We start from the raw sequence: 15,575 nt of genomic DNA on the forward strand, positions 1-15,575 counted from the left end.
TGGTTAGCACACCACCAGCAGCAAATGTCGAGGTGTCATCGCAAGGGCAAAGCAGTCATGGAATCACAATGTTATTGCTATGAAAGACTGAATCTAGGCCATCAGCAACACCACCAACACCATCACCAACCCCCTCTCAGTCCGCCATGTCCACCGCTAGTTCCACCATATGCAGTTCTCAAGTCCAGCTCACCCTACCAGAGACTCTGAGTAGGACAAGAAAGTACTCATCCTCTCATCTGCGTACACTGGCTTTGAACACCCACATTGCCAAACTAATCTCTTTAGAGATGATGCCCTACCGGTTGGTTGAAAGCAAAGCTTTCTGCGAGCTCATGGCCTATGCAGCACCACGCTATGACCTACCCAGTCGGCACTTCTTTTCGCAAAAAGCCATCCCAGCCCTCCATGTGCATGTGAAAGACCGCATTGTCCATGCACTCAAGCAATTAGTGAGTGGAAAGGTGCACCTCACAACAGATGCATGGTCCAGTAGGCATGGCCAGGGCCGTTACGTGTCCATCACTGCGCACTGGGTTAATGTGGTGGATGCAGGATCCACAGGGGACAGCGGCGGTGGGACAGTGCTGCCTAGCCCACGGTATAGGAAACAGTTGGCTGTAGGCGTTCGACCCTCCTCCTCCTCCAGAAGCGAAAGCTCGTCCACAGAACACAGTTGCACGAGCACTCCATCCGCAGCTGCCAGTGTTGCACACGAGGTGTCCCACTATCGAACAGCTAGTGGTAAGCATCAGCAGGCTGTGTTGAAGATGATGTGTTTGGGCGACAACAGACACACCGCAGAGGTACTGGCCGACTACTTGCAGCGACAAACTGAGTCATGATTGGGCAGTCTACATCTTGAGGAAGGCAAGGTAGTTAGTGATAACGGCCGGAATTTTGTGTCAGCCATAGCCCTTTCAAAACTCAGACACATACCTTGCCTGGCTTACACCTTGAACCTGGTGGTGCAGTGCTTCCTCAATAATTATCCGGAGTTAGCAACCCTGCTACATAAGGTGCGAAGACTGTGCTCGCACATCCGCCAGTCGCCCGTACACTCCAGTCGTATGCAGAAGCTGCAGCGATTGCTCCACCTTCCCAAGCACCGCCTAATTATCGACGTTGCAACAAGGTGGAACTCCACCCTGCACATGGTTCAAAAGCTGTGCGAACAGAGACAGGCTGTAATTCATTTGTGGGAGAATACACGGGCAGGCAGTTTGCAGGCAGACATGGAGTTGTCTGGTGTGAAGTGGTCGAAGCTGGAAGACCTCTGTAAAGTCCTTCATTGTTTTGAGGAACGCACACGGCTGGTAAGCGCAGATGACGCCATAATTAGCATGAGAATCCTACTTATGCGTCTGCTCATGCAAACTTTGACGCACATTAAGGAGCGGGCGTCTGCAGCCAAGGAGGAAGAGGAGGAGGGAAGCCTTGATGCCAGTCAGCCATTGTCTGCTCAGGGAAGTCTCGTGGACGAGGTGGAGGAAGAAGAGGAAGAGGAGAAGGAGGAGGAGGATGATGGGGATGATTATTTTGGGAAGGGGATGCTTCTCAAGGGGCAAGAAAAAATGTTGGCGTGGCAAGGTCAGGTACAGGGTTTGTGCATGACTGGAGCGATGTTGATTTGCCAGAAAGTGCTCCTCCACCCAGCACTCGCAGTGCATCATTGACACCTGGAACATTGGCCCACATGTCTGATTATGCCTTGCAGATCCTAAAAAGGGACCCCCGCATTGCCAAAATTATGAACGATGACGACTACTGGTTGGCCAGCATCCTGGATCCACGCTATAAAGGCAAATTCCAAAACATTATGCCACAGGAGAACCTTGACCTAATATTGGCTAACAAACAAGCAACTCTGGTAAACCGTTTGTTTGAGGCATTCCCAGCACACAGCGGCAGTGATGTTTTTCCAACGAGCCATATGGGGCAACATGGAAGAGGTGTTCGTGGTGCACACAGCCGAAGTGGCGTTGGACTCAGGGGTTTCATGACCATTTTGTGGAGTGATTTTTCAAGTACCACTCACACGACTGATAATACTGCATCGATCGAAAGTGAAAGGAGACAGCAGTTGTCAACTATGGTAACAAACTACTTCTCCTCCCATATCGAAGTTCTCCCTCACCGGCCATTCCCCTTTGACTATTGGGCCAATAAACTTGACACCTGGCCTGAATTGGCACAATATGCCTTACAGAAGCTCGCTTGCCCTGCTGCTAGTGTGTTATCTGAACGAGTCTTCAGTGCTGCTGGATCAATCCTGACAGAAAAAAGGACCCGTCTGTCGACACAAAATGTTGATGATCTAACCTTCCTTAAAATGAACCATGCATGGGTTTCAAAGGATTTTGTCCCACCCTCCCCTGCTGACAAGTAGGTTGCCAGAAAAATGGCTTGCATTTGTCCTCCTCTTCCACGGACTTCTCCAATTACTCCATTTGCAGCTGCTGAATGTCCAACATCAACATATGCCAATTTTTCCACCTCCCTAACTGGGCTGCCTCCTCTCACAGGGCCGGCGTCACCACCTGGTGCCCGGACCCGTGCGAGTGCCGTTGCCATGGACAGGTGGGTGTGCACACTTTTTGGCAACGGCACTGGCACAAGGTCCCTCATAGTAGAATCAAGTGTCTCGGATGGTGGGGTGCACACCCACCATCAGACACACCGGCGTACTATGAGGGGCCCTGTGCCAGTACCGCCGCCCACGAGTGGGCCCCCCTGCTTGCTCAGGGCACCAGCACTTGCAATACTTACCTCTCCCTGCTCCACCACTGTGTAGTCTGGCCTGTTAAAAACTTCACTGGGACTGCCAATGCAAATTTGGTGAAATGATAGATGATGGTTAAGACGTAGCTATGCCCTGTCCTGCTGGGCTCTATCTTCAGATGATCAATGGCTTCCATTTGTTATGGATGTCGACTCACAGTGAGATGCAGTGGTGGTTTATCATCAGCTTTCACGGTTTTCCGACTCACAGGCGTGTGACATTCCTGCCCACATTTTTATATGTGTCCTCTCATGCCAATCCAATAGAATCGCCTACGGCCTGTGGCTTGTGTCTTTTGCACTCCAAAGTTATCTGACAGATCATGATAGGCAGTGAGGACAATGTCTACATCTGTCCCTGCGATCACAATTTGATGGAGATGAGTAACGGTGATGGGTTCCACGGTACTGCGATACAGCAAACCTTTCTTCACAAGAACTGTTTTCGCTGTCTCCACAGACAAAGTAATTGAGGGTCAGCATCACCTCCCGGGAGTTTTTACCGTGATTAGTAATTCCAAAATTTCAGCAATCAGTCGACTTTCCGTCTGTACTTGTATCCATCTCGTTTCCTCTTGCGGAGAGTCTGGACTGTCTTACTGAGACTGAAATATATATGAAGATTGAAAAATACCCCAACAGTGTATACTAGTGTACGCTTCGAATACATAACCCTTTTTCTACTTTTTAGATTCTTGTCTAATCCATACTGAGGCTGTGAGTGTCTTTGTCGGACTCCGGAAATATACACGCAGATTTTTAATGTTTAAACTATGCTATATATACCTGTTATCCAGTGATACTGTACCCTTTCTCAACTTTGTACAATCACGTCAAATCCATACTGGGCCTGAGACCCTCTGAGTCTGCCTCCTGTTATATAGACATAGGTTTTTCAGGTGTACACTATGCTACATATATACCTGTTATCTGGTGATACTGTACCCTTTCTCAACTTTCTACAATCTTGTCGAATCCATACTGGGCCTGAGAACGTCTGAGTCTGCCTCCTGATTAGAGATGAGCGGTGTTCGAGTCGACCTGTTCGCCAAGTTAAAGTTCCAGCTGTTTTGGGCGGTGTTCGAGCGGTTCGTCGAATTCGAACACTTTGCTTAAAATTCGGCTGTTCGAGGTTCCGTTCGACTACGGTTCATTCACCAAAAGCGTAACTTCATTTTCACATTAATAATGGTTTTCAATGTTAATAGACAGTTTCATGGCATAGTAGCGGTGTGTGATAGCAAGCGGCGTAGTACACCTGTCAAGGAGCTACACCGTGTGTGTTTCTAATTATTTTTTACCGCATCTTGTCCAGAAAATCCTTTTGGGCCTTGTAGCACTGTCTGCTACTCAGCATAGGAGCCCACCAGTGAACCAAGTTATGCCGCCTGTTTATGTAAGAACTGCATGCTACTCAGCATAGGAGCCCAGCTGTTAAGCAAGCTACAGCACCTGTGGTTTGAACACTTAATTTTTTTCATTTTTTCTGGAATGCCATTTAGGCCTAATTCCGGAATTCAGGTTGACCTGCACTTACTGGGAAATCCTCGTTCGTGGGGAAGAATTGGAATCCCAGATCCCCATCACTAACGGTGTTCAGCGGGTTATCTGCACCTGTAAGCGACACACGCTGGACCTTTCAGTGTAGCGCGCATGCAGCCCCGGACATGTAAGGGCATGACAGACCTGTTATTGATCCATCTCGCGTGCCAGAGCCTCGCGTGTCCCTCTAGTAAGCTTGACGCGTACCGCGGGGGCATGCCGGAGTCTTGTTCGTTAACGGAATTAAGCTGACAAATCACTAGCACAACTAAAAGCGGACATCCACCACCACCCACAGAATCAACAAAGCTTGCAATCTGTCAATCTTTTCTGTAGCTGGCATGGTTGAGGTTTCCCGGGTGGAGTCGAATTAAGCCGCAGGCTCCACTCCTGGTGGTGCCCTTCTGGACATTCCTTTAAGGTTCAGCTTTGCAACCATACTGCCCCCAGAAACCAAACACTTTGCCTTCATGGACGTTGTTCGGAGGTTCGTGGGAATATCGCCGCCCGATCGGCAGTTGGCCTAATTTATGGTGGGAAGTCAGACGGTACAGTGGGGCAAAAAAGTATTTAGTCAGTCAGCAATAGTGCAAGTTCCACCACTTAAAAAGATGAGAGGCGTCTGTAATTTACATCATAGGTAGACCTCAACTATGGGAGACAAACTGAGAAAAAAAAATCCAGAAAATCACATTGTCTGTTTTTTTTTCATTTTATTTGCATATTATGGTGGAAAATAAGTATTTGGTCAGAAACAAGCAATCAAGATTTCTGGCTCTCACAGACCTGTAACTTCTTCTTTAAGAGTCTCCTCTTTCCTCCACTCATTACCTGTAGTAATGGCACCTGTTTAAACTTGTTATCAGTATAAAAAGACACCTGTGCACACCCTCAAACAGTCTGACTCCAAACTCCACTATGGTGAAGACCAAAGAGCTGTCAAAGGACACCAGAAACAAAATTGTAGCCCTGCACCAGGCTGGGAAGACTGAATCTGCAATAGCCAACCAGCTTGGAGTGAAGAAATCAACTGTGGGAGCAATAATTAGAAAATGGAAGACATACAAGACCACTGATAATCTCCCTCAATCTGGTGCTCCACGCAAAATCCCACCCCGTGGGGTCAGAATGATCACAAGGACGGTGAGCAAAAATCCCAGAACCACGCGGGGGGACTTAGTGAATGAACTGCAGAGAGCTGGGTCCAATGTAACAAGGCCTACCATAAGTAACACACTACGCCACCATGGACTCAGATCCTGCAGTGCCAGACGTGTCCCACTGCTTAAGCCTGTACACTTCCGGGCCCGTCTGAAGTTTGCTAGAGAGCATTTGGATGATCCAGAGGAGTTTTGGGAGAATGACCTATGGTCTGATGAAACCAAACTGGAACTGTTTGGTAGAAACACAACTTGTCGTGTTTGGAGGAAAAAGAATACTGAGTTGCATCCATCAAACACCATACCTACTGTAAAGCATGGTGGTGGAAACATCATGCTTTGGGGCTGTTTCTCTGCAAAGGGGCCAGGACGACTGATCCGGGTACATGAAAGAATGAATGGGGCCATGTATCGTGAGATTTTGAGTGCAAACCTCCTTCCATCAGCAAGGGCATTGAAGATGAAACGTGGCTGGGTCTTTCAACATGACAATGATCCAAAGCACACCGCCAGGGCAACGAAGGAGTGGCTTCGTAAGAAGCATTTCAAGGTCCTGGAGTGGCCTAGCCAGTCTCCAGATCTCAACCCTATAGAAAACCTTTGGAGGGAGTTGAAAGTCCGTGTTACCAAGAGAAAAGCCAAAAACATCACTGCTCTAGAGGAGATCTGCATGGAGGAATGGGCCAACATACCAACAACAGTGTGTGGCAACCTTGTGAAGACTTACAGAAAACGTTTGACCTCTGTCATTGCCAACAAAGGATATATCACAAAGTATTGAGATGAAATTTTGTTTCTGACCAAATACTTATTTTCCACCATAATATGCAAATAAAATGAAAAAAAAACAGACAATGTGATTTTCTGGATTTTTTTTTCTCAGTTTGTCTCCCATAGTTGAGGTCTACCTATGATGTTGTCGGGGTCGTAAACGACAATGAATCCTCATTCACCAGTCATTCCAAATCATTGTGCGAGCGCAAAACATCTGGTACCGATTAAGAATGACTCAGACACGTAGCTGATTCAATCTTAGCTAATGTCCTGCATCCACACCTGTCAGGAGCAGTACAACAACTGGCTTTTATTTAAAAATACACAATACTATATTGAGTGTTAGGGGAAGGCGTGCACTAGGCGGGGTTTATGCAGTATACATCTAGTGTCCAGTCTCTCTCTGATTCGTCAAACGTCTCCCGATGGTTACTCTTTCTTCACATTCCTGAGTTATCTTTTTTTAGGAGAAATGAAACTTAGGAGAAATGAAACTTAACTTAACTCTTTAGACACTGAATTTAAGTGAAAGTGAACACTGGCAGCCATCTTTAATACAGTTACATTTGCATTAGCAAGCAATTAGGAAAAACTTATTGTTTCACAGTATAAAAATATAAAAGTTATATAAGAAAATATATTTTCACCTTGACAATCCCCCCTAAACACTAAGTTTTTCCCTTAATGAAAGATCCTTCGAGACTGTCCATGTGATGGGAAAAGGGGAGGTGGATTTCTTCATCCAGACACCTCAGAAGCTCTCCCCTAGCGAGAGGCCTCCAGGCAGCTGAACCCTTCACTAACCTCACATGGAGTTCTCCTGCTGTCCCTAAACTAAGTCTCTTAACATCATCTGAGAATGGGGGGTTTTGTCTACTCTCTTGAGGGGAATATACTTAGGGATCTCCCCTAGATCAGTACCATCGTACTCTGGTGGGTCTACTTCTTGATTGAGGAAGGTGCCAGTCGGAGTTGCTTTGGCAATAACCTTTTTATACAAGGGAATAACACAACAAAGAGTTATTGATCCAATTACAAGGAGGGCAATCAGTACTATACAAGCTTGTTGAAGGAATCCCTTGAGTCCACCCAACCAGCCGGAAAAGAAAGATGTGTCTACTCCAGCATTAGTTTTCAATTCTGCTGCTAACCCAGTTATCTTTTTAAGGGCTATCATGTTTTTCCATTCACTCCAGAGTTCTGAGGGATATAGGTACAACACTCCTCTCCCACCATCCCACAAACTCCTCCTTTCTCAGCTAATATCATATCAAGGGCTAGTCGATTTTGGAGTGTCATTCTAGTGTTAGGGCCCAATTCTTCAACTATACCTTGGAAGGCATCTTGGCTGAAATTGACAAACCTTTGTTCACTGTAATATATGTAATTGATCCATTCAACATTTTTATTAATCTGCACCTGTGGGATTATAGAAGCAAAGCCAGCATAGATCTGGTTCTGGGCTTTAAATTGGTCAGGCACCCCCCTTGGCACTCCAATAGCATCAATATATACTAGTGGATCTTCTTCATAACTCATATGGAGCTGATCGAGGCTTCTCCTTTTCCTGGTAGGTTCATCAGGTATCTTTGGATCCCAGGGTAGAATCTTGAACTGCATAGCTAGTTTAACAAGGGTGCATTGGCCTGTCCAGGCATTTGGCAACCTAGGACGGAGCTTACCATCTCCACATAACCAATAAATGTCATACATATATTGTGTATGTTTGATTAACAAGTCAGTATCCAGAGAACTATTCTCTTTGCAGAAACCTGTCTCGAAGATCCCTACTGGTGTAGCTGTGGTGTCGTGGGAATTATAGCAGGTGTAATTGTCAACTAATACAGTTACTTCTCCTGGGACCTTTAGTTTGGGTTCCTTATGAATTAGTGGGACGTAATCTGGGCAATCAGTGGGCTTCAAACCTTTCAACAAATTCATGACACAGGCAGTGGTGTTTAGGTATGCTCTGAGTATTCAACTGGTCATTCGGAATAACAAAGGTAGCTGGAGTCAAACGACCCAGAGTACAAGCACCTTTTACCCCTACTGGCAACCATTTATATGCATTGTCTCCACATACCCAGTACATGTCACTAGGTAGGTCCCATAGGGCTGAATGTTGTAATACCAGTCTATGAACTAAATCTATGAACGCAGATACATTCTGAAGCATACACCAATTTGGAAGTTGTCCTAAAGGGCTACAATACCCTACATCGGGATTTCCACAGGTGGGAGTTCCTTTCTCATATCCAGATAACTCGTTGCAAGGTATATTACCTGAAATATTAAAACAAGTTTCATTATTGCCCTGGGGAAATAAATTGGAATACTCCCAGGACGTATTATGCAACCTTCTTTCTAGCAGTATTGGTTTGAAGGCATCAGTAGAGTGGGAAGTTACATTAAAACTAACTTGTAGGCCATACATTGGAATTTGCCCCAGGTAGGTTAATCGAGTTCTATTCCTGGGTACCCAAGCCCCCCCTTTATATGCCAGATATTGAAGGTATGTATTACTTCCTGAAAGATTACCCTGCCACCAAGGGTATCCTACCTATCCCACAATAGGTATACCAACAGTTGTGTTCCATAACTTCACATTATTTGTGGCATTATTAGCAAGTGTATCAGAACTGGTCCAGGCAAATAATTCCTCGGGTGGCACAGGAATAACAAGGAACGGAATACTAGTGGCCGATATTGGTGAATGTGTGCAGATCCAGCAATCTGCTGGAGATTGAGTGTCTTTTTGACCTATCATTCAGTATTTTTTTCATGATGTTGTAGAAACTTATTATTCAAGGACATTGGAGAATTTAGATTGTCCCACGCAGCTACCATTATTACAGAAAATGCAACAAAACCAAACCAAAACATTATGCACTCTTATGCTTTGTTAATTCCTGTGGCTAGTTTGCAATGCGATGCGTGGATCCAGGTTGGTCGTCCTTCCAACTTAACAGAAGTAGGCGTTGTCAGGAGTACTTGGTAAGGTCCTTGATATCGGGGTTCAAGGGTCTTTCTGGAGTGTTTCTTGACATATACGTAATCACCAGGTTGTAGACAGTGAGTTCCTTCCACACTATCTGGATCTGGAATGGAAGAGAAAACTAGAGAATGCATTTGAGTTAAATGCTTTTGCAACTGGATTACATAACTTGTCAAATTATCCACATTGAGTGTTAAGACCTGTGGGTAGTACAACCCTGTGTTCGGTGATCTTCCAAACAGTATCTCGAAGGGTGACAGTTTAGTTTTCCCCGTGGGTGTGTACCTTACTGAGAATAATGTTAATGGGAGACACTCTGGCCATGGTCTATGGGTCTGCTCCATGGTTTTCTGTATTTTCAATTTTAGTGTCCCGTTCATTCTCTCTACCTTCCCTGAACTCTGTGGGTGGTAGGGTGTATGAAATGCTTGTTCTACACCTATCATTTGCATTACATTTTGCATTACCTCAGCAGTAAAGTGTGTACCTCTGTCTGATTCAATTGTTTCAGGGACACCGAATCGTGGTACTAGTTCCATCACCAGTTTCTTTGCAGTAGCTCGAGCTGTAGCCGTTTTCACCGGGTAGGCCTCTGGCCATCCAGAGAAGAGATCTACACATACTAGGATATTTGCATACACTCCTACCTTGGTAGCTGTATGTCGTCAATCTGCCGTCTCTGAAACGGGTAGAGAGGCCTAGGTGTCGCTTTCTTAGGGACTTTTACTGTTTTACCTGGGTTGTGCTGTGCACAGATGAGGCATGATTGTACAAGTTTCGCGGCTGCGCAACTGAAGCCAGGAGCGATCCAGAAGGCATCTACCATGGCACACATGTGACTTTTTGAGGTGTGATTGGGGCCATGTGCTGCTTGCGCCATGATTGGGAACAGGGACTTTGGTGGGCACATTTTATCCTTATTCTCCCATACTCCATTTGAGTTCAGCTCAGCTCCCAGTCTCCCTCGGTGTACCTTCTCTGTTTGGGCAGCCTTTTGCTGGAGGGATTTCAGGACATCTAGACCCAATGTGGCTGGAATACGCTGACTCCCCGCCACCGTCCACTGCTCTCTCTAGGCCGCCTTGTGCTATTTTAGCAGCCTCGTTCGCCCTTCTATTGCCCTCTACCTCCACGGAGTCACCTTTGTGTGTGCTTTTACCTTGACAATGCCAACCTGGACTGGTAACATCAATGCCTCCATCAATTGTTTCACCAGCTCTGCATTTTTAATGGGCTTCGAATCTGTGAAAATATTAGCGACTTTACCTGCAGCGGCTCTACACGCCTCAGTGAGTGCCTTCAACTCTGCCTCCTGCGCCGACATGTGAGGAGAGAGTGGTTCCGCTCGGATTACCTCATGTGAGGATACTACTGCATATCCAGTGTAGAATCGTCCATCCTGGTGGTATCTGGGGCCATCTACAAAAAAGAAACTCAAAGTCTGCATTAGGAACAGGTTTTTCATGAACGTGTGCAAACCCAACTGTCTCCTGACTCATCAGTTCTATGCAGACATGTTCATGCGTCATGTCAAAGTATCCTTCCTCACTTGCCAATACGGTCACCAATTCCCCCTTTTCTGAATCCACAGGCAGGAGGGTGGCTGGATTCAGAACGTTACATCTTTTGAGGAGTGACATACTCAGGAATTAGTAGAGCACACTCAAGTCGGAGCTGTCTGGCCATAGACAGATGTTTTGGTTGAACTTGTAGGAGTATGGCATGGATGTCATGTGGGGAATAGATTGTCAAAAGAAACGTCAGTGTCATCTCACATGCCTTTCCTATTACGTCTCCACTTTTTTCCTTGTGCTCCAGCATACATGACAGGTCGTTTTATTGTCCTTGTTTGCTCAATTTCTTTAGCTACCTTAAGGAGGTCTTTCGGATCTACATGTCTCCATTCAGGTCTGGCTGTCTGTACTGCGTTTCGTAAGTCTTTGTTCATACCGTCAATGAATGCATTCACCAGTATTCTAACATCAAGTGGGTTTATGCAAATGTACCCCATGTCTGCCCATTTCAGCTGTAACCGTCCAAGGTATATCTCTACTCTCTCTCCTCTTTGCTGTGTCACATTAGTCAGGAGTACAGACTGCTCTGATTGTTCCACTGCAGTCCATTGTCTTAGTGACTCACAGTACGTCTCCCCAGATCGTGCAGATTTATCATCCATGCCCCAAGCCTGATTCTTTGTCACATCTGTGTGTCTTAATTATATGATCTAGTGCGTCACCTGCCTTTAAACTCACCAACCTCTCTAAGTCTGCCCAGGTACACTTATATGTCTGCTGTACTTCCTTTATGTGTCTGTAAAACGGGAATGGTTGGTCTTCAGGGGCAGGCAGCTGCTTCAGCAAAGCTAGCTGATCAGAGGGGCTCCAGGGATAATACACCTGTATCTTTCTTATTCTAGTCACACTTCTAGGTCCTGCTGGGGTTGGCCGTCTGATGTCTACTGTCAGCTTACTCCTCAAGGGCCAATGTCCCACTACCCACTATCCACACTATTATGTCAGCTTCTTATGATCTTGTCTGGATAAGATTTAGTGCAATTCTCTTAGGTCAGTAGCACAGGTCACACTAGTAGCTATTCAGTCTGGGTTTGTCTGAGTCTGACCACAGTGTTTACAAGTCCATCTGTTTTGTCTGGGTCTCTGGTTACACTTTGTCAATCAAACATTCATAATACACCTTCCATACTGCTGCACATTCTCAAGCATCATTTATTCACTTGCTATTTTCTTCCCTTGTCTGTGCCTTTTTGTACATCCAAACATTCACACTCTGGTATTTTTGCCTTTTTCAATGTTTGTCCCAATTGTTTTACTGCTTCCTTCCTTCTCTGTCTCTTGTAATTTGACACAATTTGCTATACAAATCAATCACACAACTAGAAGCAGGTTCAAACACATTAATGACCAAGCAATCACTTACAATTCCCTTCTAAATTAGGCACCATATCTTACTTTTAACTTCCAATCTTCAATTAAGTACTGTTGCTTTAAAATGCACAAATCTTTCAGCGTGTACCTTACGGATAGAATTACAGAGGATTTTGAGCACAGCTCACACTCAGCAGAGATAAGAGCGAAGGGAGAAGAAAAACTACGCAGCTCCATCCTTCACCCCTCCCGTCAGAATGCAGCGTCGTCCTTCACAGAATTCTGTAGTTCTTTAGACTTATCAAAATCAATTTCTACAAAGAAACTCAAAATCACTGTAAGGGCAGATAACTGTATAATGAGATTAACCATGCCTTGCCCTTTTTCTGGCCAAATGCATTCAGGAAACTTTACAATGTAATGCCACATATAACACGAACTATATCATTACTCAATTCATTCAGTCTCAGATGTAGATTTGAAATATCTATAACGCATCTGTCCGGGATTCCACCACAACTAGAAAGGTCACAAATCTCTTGACACAAAAATGATGTGTGATGATTCATTCATACGTGCTCATTCACTGATTTTTTTTTTTTTTTTATACTCAATTACTCATCTCTCATCTTATTCAGAGGTTCTCATAGACATATATACAAGGATTCACACAGCCTGCCTATCTTGCACTTTGGATTTGATTAATACTTCTTCCAGGTTCTTTGCTGCACTACTTCCATATCTATCCTCAATTATATCACATAACCGATTTCCTTCTTCAGGTATCTTTCCCTGACTGTTCCCCATCAATCTCTTTCCATCCTTCATTCTTCAAGCCTCGCGCAACTCGCAGATGAGCTTGTGCTTGTTCTAACAATCCTTTATCTTTCAACATGCCTCGTTTGTTCTCTATGAGATTATGCCACATAGCCGGCTGTAATCTCCCTGACGAGGGCAATCCTACATGCTTATACAATCTCTCAACATTCTTGACTGCCTTCTTGCCTTCCCGTGACGCTACTATTGCCTTGACCTCCACAGCATCCTCATCTAACTTGTGGGGCACAGACTTCTTCTGCTTTAAGATACGCAGCATGACTCTTACAGAATACTATGGTTCTCTGCAGAAAAACCACTGGTAGCGATATCAACACTGATGTTCCACAGTACGGAGCCTCACGTTCGACGTACTAGGAAAAGAGCCTCGCGCTCAATACTTCCTTTCCCTAACCTTGAACAGCAGTGATTAACAGACTATCCTGCCACGATATTCCAACAGTCGGGAGGCGGTCTCCTAGTGAGAGCCCTCCACAGAAATACAGGTGGTCCCTTCTCGGGACGTCTTAATTACCTAGCTGGTACAATATCACAGAGGCTGCGTCTCCTATCCCTTCCTCTAGGTTGCCCCACAATCTGCAACTAGCTCAATTTATCACTCCACTTCACTACTAGACAATAGTCACGGGTAGGGTGGTTGAATGGAGTACAATGACCGGTGGAGGAGGTGTGGTGTACACGAGGACGCGCAGAATGCAACGTCTCTCAGTTGCTGGTTCAGAGCGTGGCACAGGATCGCACTCGGTCTCACCACTCGACCGGTCACCCCTCAGACCCAAGGAGACCACAGACAAACCAATAACGGCTGAGACACTAGCAAGTGTGACACATACAGTGTATATGATCTCACTTACCGTGTTTTGGAGGGTGATCAGTCCTCGAGGTCAGCCACTACAGGTATCATCCACAGACATCCAAGCATGGGTCCAGAGGAGCCTCGGATCACTGTCCACGCCCCCCGTTGGGCTCCAAATTGTCGGGGTCGTAAACGACAATGAATCCTCATTCACCAGTCATTCCAAATCATTGTGCGAGCGCAAAACATCTGGTACCGATTAAGAATGACTCAGACACGTAGCTGATTCAATCTTAGCTAATGTCCTGCATCCACACCTGTCAGGAGCAGTACAACAACTGGCTTTTATTTAAAAATACACAATACTATATTGAGTGTTAGGGGAAGGCGTGCACTAGGCGGGGTTTATGCAGTATACATCTAGTGTCCAGTCTCTCTCTGATTCGTCAAACGTCTCCCGATGGTTACTCTTTCTTCACATTCCTGAGTTATCTTTTTTTAGGAGAAATGAAACTTAGGAGAAATGAAACTTAACTTAACTCTTTAGACACTGAATTTAAGTGAAAGTGAACACTGGCAGCCATCTTTAATACAGTTACATTTGCATTAGCAAGCAATTAGGAAAAACTTATTGTTTCACAGTATAAAAATATAAAAGTTATATAAGAAAATATATTTTCACCTTGACAATGTAAATTACAGACGCCTCTCATCTTTTTAAGTGGTGGAACTTGCACTATTGCTGACTGACGAAATACTTTTTTGCCCCACTGTATATGATCGTCTTCGATTTCAGATTTTTAATGTTTTTTGGTATTTTACATTTTTATTCCAGCCTTTCTTGACTTCATAAGGGCATGACATGACTATATCTGTGTCCCCTCCTCCTCCTTTTACTCCTGCACCTCTTTTCTATATGTAGTTGCCGTTTTCCATATGTTATTTTTGTATTCCGAGAATTTTGTCTGCTTTGGGACACCTTTTAAGGTGTTTTGTAATTGTTTTCTATGTGTTTGTATGTGTTTGTGTTTGCCTGCCATTGTTTTCAATGGTGTTCGACGTTGTTCGTCGAACGTTCGACAAACATTCGAAGAACTTGCCTCGTGTTCGACGAACGAAAACGAACTGGAACACTAGGGGGGTGGCTCAACACTACTTCTGAATATATAGACATACATTTTTAATGTTTAAACTATGCTACTGTATATATACCTGGTATCTGGTGATACTGTACCCTTTCTGCCAGGAAGTCCTCCTCCACCCACCACTCTAAGTGTATCATTGACACCTGGAACATTGTGTTAGGAATCTGGTTTCTATAAAGAGAGCACGGCACTCAGGAATAGTTTGGTTGTTGGTGCTCAAGTCGGGTATCCAACCCATCAATCAAAAATGACAAAAATCTTGGCACTCAATATGTGAAATATTCAGACACTTTTATTTTGTGCATCCAGACAGAAAGGTTTAAACGTTTTCGGTCCAGCATAGGACCTTCATCAGAAAAATCTCGTTTACTGAAACACAGGGCAGCCAGACCACAGACCAGGGCTTCACAAGCGCAATTCAATTCTAGAGGTTGTATACCCACTGCTATCAGCGCTGTCTTCACTTCTTATTTTAGTGACCCTAGAGGTCCCTTTTCTGAAGCCCTATGCTGTACAGCTGCCTGTTCTAATTTTGGACGGCTCAGTCCACATACGCTTTCCAGATGCCAGCCATTTAACATTTCCACTGGCCATCCAGACTCTCTACTTTGTCCTTCTTTTGGCTACCATTGCAAGGATTTATTTATTTCAGTAAACGAG

At 44.9% G+C, this 15,575-nt stretch overlaps 1 long non-coding RNA gene across 1 annotated transcript; it reads right to left on the reverse strand.

Annotated features, from left to right (window-relative positions):
- Positions 1-6,505: 6,505 nt before the first annotated feature.
- Positions 6,506-14,987, reverse strand: LOC141056199 (uncharacterized). Its single transcript, XR_012221592.1, has 2 exons — positions 9,148-14,987; positions 6,506-8,540 (listed from the first exon to the last, which is right to left on the reverse strand). It is a non-coding gene; the product is annotated as an uncharacterized lncRNA (long non-coding RNA).
- Positions 14,988-15,575: the final 588 nt, after the last annotated feature.

Source organism: Dendrobates tinctorius, unplaced genomic scaffold (genome assembly GCF_039654945.1).
Source record: "Dendrobates tinctorius isolate UK_male_01 unplaced genomic scaffold, ASM3965494v1 ptg000196l, whole genome shotgun sequence".
Taxonomy (NCBI): domain Eukaryota; kingdom Metazoa; phylum Chordata; class Amphibia; order Anura; family Dendrobatidae; genus Dendrobates; species Dendrobates tinctorius.